Source organism: Triticum aestivum, chromosome 1B, assembly GCF_018294505.1.
Source record: "Triticum aestivum cultivar Chinese Spring chromosome 1B, IWGSC CS RefSeq v2.1, whole genome shotgun sequence".
NCBI classification, from domain to species: domain Eukaryota; kingdom Viridiplantae; phylum Streptophyta; class Magnoliopsida; order Poales; family Poaceae; genus Triticum; species Triticum aestivum.
Genome location: NC_057795.1, coordinates 286,294,890 through 286,304,256, shown reverse-complemented (window position 1 = coordinate 286,304,256; position 9,367 = coordinate 286,294,890).

Sequence of the window (9,367 nt, the reverse complement as noted above, 5' to 3'; positions counted from 1 at the left end):
TTCCAAGGCTGCTGCGCGCCAGAGTGGCTGTGGGGACCCCGACTCATAAGTCGTGATCACCGAATGCACATGTACAGTGATCCCAAAGATCAATGCTCATTGAACACACAGAAGCTGAATAACAAGAGTCTTACATCCATACATACCGTCTTACACAAATTATGACCATTATGGTCAAGTCTTACATAGATAAAGCCTCAAGGGCTGAATACCAAATAAACTTAAGCAGCGGAAATCTTCATTGATAAGTAGAACCCATTCCATCTGCCTTAACCCTACAGGCATTCTGACTGGGAAAATGTCCTAGTTCGCATGTTCGTCTCCAAAGAATTCTTCTTCGAAGTCCTGCTCTTCCATGCTTGGCCAATTAAATAACCAGTGGCAAGCCAATGAGTACTTTGAATGTACTCGCAAGCAACCCATGTTTTGGTTCAAGATACAACAATGCATGATATAGGTAAATTTTGCACAAAGCTAATTTTATTGTGCTATGACATGTTCAACAACTGGTAAAACATGCATCATATGAATTCAAGTAACCATAGGGACTGGTTACAGATATCAACATAAATGGAGTGGGCATCAACCCAACTCAATCATGTCAAGTCCTTTGACTTGACCCAAGTAGTTCTTTTTGACTTGACCCAAGTAGTTTTTTCCACTTATCCAAATACAAACGCTGGTTTGTAAACATGTGGATGTAGCCCAAGAGCGGTTACCCAACTATCCTTGACCGTGTACATGGCTATTTGAATAGTTTTACACTCTGCAGAGGTTGCACACTTTACCCACAAGATCCGGGGAACTTCCGTGTCATCCACGACCCACGGTACCTCAAGTACCTGGGGTAAGCACCCGAACATTATCTTTCCCTTGACAACACTAACAAAGAGTCCACTCGTTGGCCCTTGTCCTCACGATGTACATCATGCGAGACTCACTCGAGATCGTACCATCCAAGAGGGGACGCAACGGTGTGCCCGGTGTCTGTAAAAACAGCCATAGTGGCCCTACCTGGCACGACTCCGTATTGAGAGAGTACCTCATACCCTCTCGCCACTAGCAATGCGGGCTCCCTGCTAGTATTGACCAAACTAATCAACAAAGCCCCGTCCCATAAGGGGTATTATGGTTGTACATATAAGGTTGGAATAACGGTCGCTACTTAAACCAATCCGTTTTCGAAAACACACTCACACAACTTGCTCCGGTACACCACTTCTTTGTCAAGTGGTTACTGTTGGTGTCAAAACCAGCAGATCTCGGGTAGGGAGTCCCGAACTGTGCGTCTGAGGATCGAAGGTAACAGGAGACAGGGACACTATGTCTACCTAGGTTCGGGCCCTCTTGAGGGAGGTAATACCCTACTTCCTGCTTGATTATCTTGGATGAATATGGGGTTTACAAGAGTTGATCTACCTCGAGATCATAATGGCTAAACCCTAGATGTCTAGCCTGTATGATTCTGATTGCCTCTATGGACTAAACCATCCGGTTTATAGAGACACCGGAGGGACCTAGGCTTGTATAGCGTCGGTTTACAGAGGAAGGAATCTTTATATCCGAAGGCCAAGCTTGCCTTCCACGCAAAGGAGAGTCCCATCCGGACACGGAAGGAAGTCTTCTATCTTGTATCTTCATGACCCATTAGTCCAGCCCACGTCACATAGCTCGGACGCCCGAGGACCCCTTAATCAAGGACTCCCTCAGTAGCCCTTGAACCAGGCTTCAATGACGATGTGTTTGGCGTGCAGATTATCTTCGGCATTGCAAGGCGGGTTCCTCCTCTGAATACTTCAAAGCAGTCCTCGAACACAGAAAACGTGTTCGGCTCTGCAAAACAGGTACCACACACAGCTGCAAAGAATATAATGTTTAACAAGTCCCATCTACTGACAACTTTTGTAGCGAGACATTACGTCCTTGCCCGGTTATTATTTTGAATCGTTTTTTTAGCCTCCCGCTCCACGTTTTGAGATGCGGTTTTCATTGGCACGTCTTGTCGAAGCAGAGATCGTGTCCCCTTATCGCGAGATTCTCATCAATACGAGTGTGGGTAACCCAACCGCACCGTCCGCATGACCCTTGGGGAATAGGCGAGTTTTAAGGCGAGTGGGGAGGCGCTTGATATTCGCTGCCTTTATAAGAGGATAAAGATCCACTCTTTCACCCACACCTTCTTCCTCTCTGCCCATCCGTTCTCGAGCTCCAACGCCCAAGCTTCCATCCTTTCCACCCCCAAAAAGCACTCTGACCATGTCCGAATCTGGAGCACAGGGCAAGTGGATGGCCTCCTCCATCACGGAGGAGAACATCATGGAGCTCCGAGAAGTGGGGTACTTGGCACAGGAAATCACCGACCGGCTTCCAGCCAAGGGGCATATCGTCCCCACCCCAGAGCCCAATGAGAGGGTGGTATTCATCCCCCACCTCATCCGCGGGTTAGGATTTCCCCTCCACTCCTTCGTCTGCAGACTCTTGTTCTACTACGGGCTAGATTTCCATGATCTAGCCCCAAATTCTTTCCTCAACATCTCGGCATTCATTGTCGTGTGCGAGGCCTTCCTCCACATCCCATCCCACTTTGGATTATGGCTAAAGTGGTGGATGGTCAACATGCTGAGTGCGGAGGCGCCATGGTGAGCAAACTGTCAAACGTCATATGGCCCACAGGCACCTTTGTGGAGACCGTCAAAGGGTGGCAACAACAGTGGTTCTACGTCACAGAGCCCCGCGACACCACCTGGGCCGCGGCTCCCGAATTCAAGTCCGGGCCCCCAATGCGGCTTACATCCTGGCTAAACAAGGGCCTGGACTGGGCGTCATCGAACGAGGTGTCAGCGCTACAGACGCGCGTCAAGAGCATGGTGGACAAGAACATCAAGCTTGTCAATGTGATGCAGGTGATGCTTTTCCGCTGGATCCTTCCCTGCCAAAGCCGGACTTGGCATTTGTGGGAGTTCGATCCGGCCAAGCACCAGACCCTGCAATAGTTCTTCGGCGCCAGGCACGAAGGTATCTGGAAGGTGCTTCTCAAGGCCAATCAGTCGTGGCCGAAGATGACCGAGGACCGCGGCTATAACCTGACTCATCCCGCCAATTTGGTAAGTTCTTCATATTTCAAGGTGTATCCTCTACCTGTGCATTCAAGGAAGATGTCTAAGCTTCTCCATTTGTCTTTTCAGGGATGGATAAATAAGGCGGAGTGGATCCAGTGTCCGGCTCCGCTGCCTGAAAACCTAGCTATCCCACTTCTGACAAAGATGCTAGTTCCGGCACCCTATAAGGCATCGGAGAAGAAGGCCAAGAAGAAGGGCCAGGAGGCAATAAGTGGCCTCCGTCGTAAAGTGCATCCGAAGACACCGAAAACCACTCCTCCCCCGCCGAGAACGACGACAAGGAGGAGGAAAGCAATCCCCCCCCCCGAGGGGGGAAGGAAGAAAGGGCAGCCTACACGGATCTGGAGACAGAGGCGGAGGCGTCCAAGAAAGGGAGGGTCTCCCTTGCGGACAATTCCGAATCAGACACCGATAGCAGCCCTGAGTGGCGTCCCAGGAAGAAGCCCCTGGTCGAATCGTAAGTATTCAAAGGAACTTATGCACATATATATCCAGCGCCTTTACTTCGTGGTTTTAACATGTTGAATCATGCGCTGTAGTCCGGCTCATGCCCACCTCCAGCGATCCTCATCTTCGGGGAATTCACTGGATCCAAATGTGATGGACAGCGAGCCGTCTCTGCCGGCCTCCTTCCCCAAGACTACGGACGATGCCGAAGTGTTGTCCCGAAGGACCCTCCCAGGCTAGGGATAGGTACAGGAGGATGTCGAGGTGGCGCCAGAGGGTGATACCTCAGCCGCCGGACACATGGGGGAGCAGACCCCCTGGAAACTGGTGATAGGGGCCATACCCAATTCGGCCCCCAGCCGAATACTATTTCGGAGGCCCATACGGCTCCAGAATCAGGTAAGCAACCTCCTTCGAAAGAAGGAGGTGCACCTATTTCGACGGTGACCTCTGTCCATTCAGAGGCACCGGATAATCTACTGGAAGCGCTTCAAGGTGCTTCCATTGTGGAAGAACACCGTATCCTTATGGGTACGGTGGTTGAGAGGGTTTAGTCTGCTAAGTGCGGACTGAGCGAAGCTTGCATCAGCCTTCTAACAGGCTTTGAGGTATGTGACGTAATTATGAAAAAAGAATGTCGGAGTATAGACAGTAGCCCTTGAGACTCTATCCGGTGTTCAAAAAGAAAGGTTGGATAGAGGATCAAATAAGTTTCGCAGGAGACTAATCATATGTGTCTATGTGAATAAGCAGGCGTCGATGCTGGCTGCGACCTCCCATTCTGCCAAAGTCTCCAAACTGAAGCAGAGGCTGGAGCAGGCCGATGAAGAGCTCGGCCGTGTCAAAAACACAACTAGAGGACAAGCAAGGTATGCAATGGCCTATTCAGATCTAAAATGATATGAATTTTTTGTGTTGATCGTGCCATTATGATGTTTCATAGGAGCTGCGGCTGAGGTGGAGTCCCTCAAGAAGGCGCTGACCGAGGCCCAGAAGAAAGCCGAGAAGGAACAAGCCGCCCGTAAAAAACACGAGTCAAGGGTCGGGGAGGTTCAGCAGGAGCTCGAGGATGCCGTAAAGAAATGCGAGTCCTTGGAGCGCAAGATTGCGGACCAAGAGTTCGAACTTGCTAAGGCCCGCCAAAGTGCACAAGAGGCCCGGGTTGAAGTCCAGGGCACCCTCCAGGAAATCCAAGAGGCCAAGCGAATTGCGGCGGGTAAGGCCTTTATTATGCAGAGCAAATTTGTGAAGGAAAGGTACCTCTTACTGACCCGGATTTGGAGTTCTCCAGGAGCGTTCGCGAATCTGCCTCGCAGTATTGCTGATGCTGCGGAGTTCTTCCGAGCCAAAGAGAGGAGCTCAATGGAGAAGCTGTTCTGGTCGCAATACCTTGCGCCGGAGCATCCAGTGCCCCTCAGCGATCAGCTGAAACAGCTGACCAAACTGCATAGGGTGGCCGGATTGGCCATGAAGGATTTGATAATCCGTCTATGGCCTGCGGAAGCCATGCCAAGCTGCCACTTCGGGCTCGTGAAGCGGCTGGTCGATGCCTGCCCTCGGCTTGATGCCATAAAGCGGTCGGTCTGCATCGAAGGTGCGCGGATGGCCTTCGCCCGTGTCAAGGTACAGTGGGCGAAGATGAACGCCGTCAAGCTTGCGACCGAGGGACCGCCTGTGGGCAAAGAGCACCGCACGCCCGAGCGGTATTTTGATGATGTCTTGGAAGGATCCCGCATTGTAGAGGGCCAGTGTGCGAAGGACATTATCTTTGAATGAATGCATTCATGTTATCCAGTCCTGTATTATGGAACAAAGCCTATATGTAATATACTGCTTGTTGTTGTGTGAAAATATTCCCTCCTGTGCGTCCGTTTATTAAATTTGAGAGTTGGCCAGTCATCGACTTTAGCCCCCACGTAGGTAGTACGGGGGTGTTCGGGTTGGAACCTAAACACACTTGACCCAAGAGTTTGGTCTTTGAAGGAGGTGTTTAGTGCAACGAACTAGGCAATCAGACTATGTGGCTTTATCACCCTCACTTAGCCATAGGAGTTTGACAATAGGAGTGTAGGTGCAGCCCCTAGTTAGTTTTTGTTTATCCGGACTAGGGCGCTGTAGACACCTGATCGGGTGGAGGCCGATCCATCGCATAATGCGGAAAAAATCGCAAGAGATTTATGTTTAGCTACCGAATAGCTGACCAGCTCTCGCCGCATCATGATAGTCAGTTTGTGGCTTTCTCTACTGAGGTGTTTATCCGAATAAACCAGAAACACAATCGCAGTAGTTCTCCCTTTACTACCCTAGCCGATATGACGGAACGTAAGGTAGCAAGCACAGGAGCCGGGCAACCCAACTATTGACCAAAGACATGATTCGGAGCTGATGCATATAATGTTATATTCGGGGCGCGGAATTATACTGTAAAAAGTGTTCGGACTTGTTGTAAACATATGGAGCGCAATAGAGCCCCTGGCGAGTTATGTTGTACCAAAAGTGTACGGGTGCAATCGATAAAAATAGTGAAATATAATGAAGGCGTAAGCCAGTGCCACATATGTTGGGCCGGAAACTGTTTTCATTATAGTCTGATTGATATGTCAAAGCGTATTTGTACAGATAATGCGATAAGCAACAGGGCTATTTAGCATGCCGAGACCAAGAGGAAGCTACGTGCGGGTCCTGAAAACAGGTAAAGTGATCGTCAAGAAGATCATCTAGATATTCTGCCACACGTTTATGCTGCTTGCCTCCTTGGTATGTTTATCCTTCGAAAGGATCGACGATCAGGCCGTCGTGAGGGGCCCGTGGAAAAGAAACCTGAAAAGGATAGAAAGAAAAGGGAAAGTATGAGTGCCCAGATAAGGTCGAGCCGTACTGTGGACCATGATCGAGTTATGCCTCCGTCTTTGCCCATGGTATTTTTAGTGCATAGTTATGTACGCGCGGTACGTATGCTGCAATTCGGTCGGGACTGAGACGGTGGCCGAATTGCTAGTCGAACTCCTGACAAGCTGGACTATCATGCTGCGGAGTAGTCCGGACTCGTTTAATAGTGTCCGGGGGCTTGGCCGCCGAATTGATTTTCTGCTTGATAAGGCCACCCTGTACTTCCACTGCCAGGGCCGCAGTGTGCTCCTCGGTACGAAGGGAGCGTTCCATGTTTCCATTGACTGTTATGATACCGCGTGGTTCGGGCATCTTGAGTTTGAGATAGGCATAGTGTGGCACCGCATTGAAGCAAGCAAATGCGGTTCGTCCGAGCAATGCGTGATAGCTACTGCGGAAGGGGACGATGTCAAAGATCAAGTCTTCGCTTCGGAAGTTGTCCGGCGATCCAAAGATGACTTCCAATGTGATTGAGACCGTGCAACGGGCCTCTGCACCTGGTATTACTCCTTTAAAGGTAGTTTTTGTGGGATTGATCCTTGACGGATCGATGCCCATCTTGCGGACTGTGTCCTGATAGAGAAGGTTAAGGCTGCTGCCATCGTCCATGAGGACTCGCGTGAGGTGGAATCCATCAATGATTGGGCCGAGGACCTGTGCGGCTGAGCCGCCATGACGGATACTGGTCGGATGATCCCTGTGATCAAAAGTGATCGGGCGGGATGACCATGGATTGAATTTTGGGGCGACTGGCTCTATCACATAGACGTCCCTGAGCATGCGTTTGCGCTCCCTCTTAGGGATATGAGTAACGTATATCATGCTCACTGTTTTGACTTGGGGGGAAATTTCTTCTGTCCCCCTGTGTTCGGTGGACGGGGTTCCTCGTCATCGTCCTCACTTGACGACCCCTTCTCCTTATTCTTGGTATTTAACATACCATCCTGTTTAAAGACCCAACAGGTTCTGTTGGTATGATTTGCGGGTTTATCGGGGGTGTCGTGGATCTGACATGGTCGATCGAGGATTCGGTCCAAGATGGATGAGCCCGGATTGCTTCTTTTAAATGGCTTCTTCCGCTGACCGGACTTGGAGCCACTGTCCGGCATTGACCACCGTGTCATCGGTATTGTCACCGTTGTTCCGACGCTTGTGCCTGTTGCGTCGGGGCTTGCCATTGCTATTTCCAGCTTCAGAGGTCCCAGGTTCGCTTGCATTGTTGCTGCTACGGGCTAGCCAACTATCTTCGCGCGCGGGAAAGCAGGTCATAAGTGCCGTGAGGGCTGCCATGGACTTCGGCTTTTCTTGGCCGAGGTGCCGGGCGAGCCATTCATTGCGAATGCTATGCTTAAAGGCCGCTAGGGCTTCGGCATCCGGACAATCGACGATCTGGTTCTTTTTAGTTAGGAACCTAGTCCAGAATTTCATGGCCGACTCTCCGGGCTGTTGAACTATGTGACTTAAGTCATCGGCGTCTAGAGGTTGAATGTATGTACCATGGAAGTTGTCGCAGAAGGCGTCTTCCAAGTCCTCCCTGTTGGGGATATAACTACTGAGTATAAACCGCCCAGGAGGGGCCGGTTTATGCTCATCCGTATTTAAGCCCGTAAAGACAAGGAATATGGCGTCCTATCATTGAAGCTTATAGGCTGCTACGTCTCGAGCTTGCGTTGGTTTTCCCTGAAGAGGAGAGGATGATGCAGCACAGTAGCATAAGTATTTCCCTCAGTTTTTGAGAACCAAGGTATCAATCCAGTAGGAGGTCACGTGCAAGTCCCTCGTACCTGCACAAAACGATAGCTACTCGCAACCAACGCGATTAGGGGTTGTCAATCCCTTCACGGTCACTTATGAGAGTGAGATCTGATAGAGATAATATTTTTGGTATTTTTGGTATAAAGATGCAATGTAGAAAGTAAAGGCAAAGCAAGTAAATAAAGTGATGGAGATTAATATGATGAGAATAGACCCGGGGCCATAGGTTTCACTAGTGGCTTCTCTCCAGAGCATAAGTATTCTATGGTGGGTGAACAAATTACTATTGAGCAATTGATAGAATTGAGCATAGTTATGAGGTTATCTAGGTATGATCATGTATATAGGCATCACGTCCGAGACAAGTAGACCGAAATGATTCTGCATCTACTACTATTACTCCACTCATCGACCGCTATCCAGCATGCATCTAGAGTATTAAGTTAAAAACAGAGTAACGCCTTAAGCAAGATGACATGATGTAGAGGAATAAATTCATGCAATATGATAAATACCCCATCTTGTTATCCTCGATGGCAACAATGCAATACGTGCCTTGCAACTCTTTCTGTCACTGAGTAAGGACACCGCAAGATTGAACCCAAAGCCATGCACTTCTCCCATTGCAAGAACTACCAATCTAGTTGGCCAAACCAAACGGATAATTCGAAGAGACTTGCAAATATAACTCAATCATACATAAAAAATTCAGAAAAGATTCAAATATTATTCATAGATAAGCTGGATCATAAACCCACAATTCATCGGTCTCAACAAACACATCGCAAAAAGAAGATTACATCGAATAGATCTCCACGAGAGAGGGGGAGAACATTGTATTGAGATTCAAAAAGTGAGAAGAAACCATCTAGCTACTAGCTATGGACCCGAAGGTCTGAAGTAAACTACTCACACTTCATCGGAGGGGCTATGGTGATGATGTAGAAGCCCTCCATGGTGGATGCCCCCTCCAGCGGAGCTCCAGAACAGGCCCCAAGATGGTGGAGCTCCGAAGGTACATAGGTATATATAGGAGGAAGGAGTACGTCGGTGGAGCTCCGAAGGGCCCACGAGGTAGGGGGGCGCGCCCTCCACCCTCGTGACCGCCTCTGGCGCTTCTTGGAGTAGGGTCCAAGTCTCCTGGGTCACGTTCGGTT